The sequence below is a fragment of the Nanorana parkeri genome, unplaced genomic scaffold (genome assembly GCF_000935625.1).
Source record: "Nanorana parkeri isolate BGI_ZX_2015 unplaced genomic scaffold, ASM93562v1 scaffold2525, whole genome shotgun sequence".
In the NCBI taxonomy this organism is placed as follows: Eukaryota; Metazoa; Chordata; class Amphibia; order Anura; family Dicroglossidae; genus Nanorana; species Nanorana parkeri.
In genome coordinates this window covers 70,248-72,846 of record NW_017308793.1, presented here as the reverse complement: position 1 = coordinate 72,846, position 2,599 = coordinate 70,248, and positions in this window count along the sequence as shown.

Below are 2,599 nucleotides of genomic sequence, written 5' to 3'. Positions count from 1 at the left end.
CTGAGCAGGCCATCCCTTTTCTCACAGCACTCCCTCCCAGCACATGTGCACTGCAGCAGAGCCTTATTGGTTCCTAGTGCTGGCTCCTCCTTCTCCCAGGCTGGGTGTTCCTAAGCAGGGGGTTCTGATATTGAGAAAATGCAGAGATGCATACACTTGTTGCAATTAGAAAAATACATTTAATTACTTTCCAACAACTATGTAACTGAATGAATTGGTGATTTTTTATATATGGGTGGAAATTGAATGCATCGGACACGTAGAACGTAATATGTGCGAGGGAATTTGTTAAACCTGTTTGATGATTGCACAGTGTACAAGGGTATGTTCATCTACCTTTTTGTTGAGACAAGAAACAATCCCCTCTGGGTGATCGATGTGCATGGCATGGAGTTTAGCAAACTTTGCTGCAGATTCCGACCTTTTTCTATTCTGAGGATAAAGCCCTTTGTTTCCCTATGACCTCTCTAAACTGATTCCTTAATGAGAGGTGCCTGATTCCTGAATGGGAGGGTCTTTTATCTGAATGGGAGGGGTTGTGATTCCTAATTGGGGGGGTCTGATATCTGAATGGGAGGGGTGTAATTCCTAATTGTCAGGCATTGTCTTAAGTTTGCACTGGAGTGTCCCTTTAAATATATTGGGTGGACGCCAGTTTGGATTTCACGTCCTCCCTTTTCATGGCTCCAGGCTGCACACGTGAAGAATTGCTCCGTGCCATCACTCGTGCCCTAATGCACTGCCACGGCCCCCGGTGCCAGCCACACCTGCCGCCTCCAATTTTCCTTTTATTCAATAAAATAGTACAATGGCCTGTCTTTGATTTCTCCGTCCTGACAACCCCGAAGAGGAAAAAAAAACGGGGTTTACGGTCCTTACATGCAGGGAATGCGCCCTCACACACACGTGTTCCCAGCAGAACGCGGGGGCCCTGGCGTCCGGAGCCGCTCCATAATGGTGGATGTCAGTTTGCCGTTCCACTCAATTTCCTGCGAGGATCTTAAAACTTGTCTTAAGGAGGCCGAGGAGCCAATCAGCCGTCCTCCCCGCACGCAGCTGCTATGAAATCCTGATCCGACTTCTCCGAGAGGCAAATCTACAGCAGATGTCCGACTAAGTGTTCGTTTATTTGTAGCAGCCCGAGATCATCAGCTCGCAGGGCCGCGGCGGGGAGAAAATGAGCGCCGGGGAGGAAATGGGACTTTTAAGCCGCTCTTTGGAAGACTGCTCTTACATCAATGGGGTTTTCAAGGCGAGGCGGGGGACCCACCTCACAGTGTTTGTTGTGCGTTCATTAAAAGAGAGATGGAGGAAAATTTCCCTAAGGAGAACTATGGGGAAAAGCCTTAACCCCATAGTTCTCCTTTAATATTCACTTGATGGGAAGAGAGGGATCCATCGCACAAGATTGTAGTTGTGATATCGAGTGAATAAAAGTCTCCCGTGTAAACCTATTACAGAGAATGAGCAGAGAGAGGGGAGAAGGAGAGAACCAGCAACAGTAATAAACGGATATGACCAGGGCCGGATTTACTCTCTCTACTGCCCCAAGGCCAGGTTCCTCAATGCGCACCCCTACCCACCAACCCGCGGATGTTAATCGCGGCAACATCGCCGGGATCACTTGTATAAAACAAGCGGCAGCTTCCCCGCTGCACATTTAGCTCGGCTTGCCCAAAGCCGGTCTAATTATAGAAAACAACTACCAGCCCAGCACCTGGAAGTACATGTCCCGGCCATCGGGACATAGGAATTCTACACCCCCGCTGCCCCTCTACTCCCTGCTGGCCAAAGGCTGGGCCTTGGTTGGCCTTGTGGGAAATCCGGCCCTGGATATGACTTTCCCTATGAACATCTAGAAATACAAATTATTATTATTATTATACAGGATTTATAGAGCGCCAACAGTTTGCTCAGCACTTTACAATATAAGGAAGACATTACAATCACAATTCAAGACGAGATGGTAAGGAGGGCCCTGGCCATGAGAGCTTACAATCTAAAAAGGTTATTCACTATTGAACTGAAGGATATAGCTGTAGCTTCGGCTTGCTTCAGCCGCCTGAGCCCATCGGTTCAGTCGAACCGAAGGGCTGCTGGTACAGGCTATTCACAATAGCCCGTATAGCAGCCGTAGGCAGCCAAGCCTAAGACATATGCTTCGGCTTGACTGAGCCGAAAGTGACAGCCGCAGCGTGGAGAAAGGTCAGTCGAAAGGTCCAACCTTTCTCCACGCAAATGACAGCTGGGCGGAGCCAGCCGTGATCTCCGCCCAGTTGCAATGACAGATCAGCGTCCCCAAATGACCTGGGGACGCTGATCTGTTGTTATTTATTGCCCGGGACCTGCTAGAAGACTCTGGCAGGTGCCAGCCAAGAAGAAACAGTTGGGTGGCGCTAGTGGTGATGTCACCAGTAGCTCCGCCCAGTTGTTTTTATTTTGCCGCCACCTGTCAGATGCTTCATTAGGAGTTTGTCGCGTGCGGTCGGGTCGACGTGCATCGTTTTTTTAAATTATTCTTTTTATTATAATTTTTCTTTTTTTTTCTTTTCTTAAAGGAGAACTATGAGGGGGGAGGGGGGGGGGGGGCTTTTCCCTC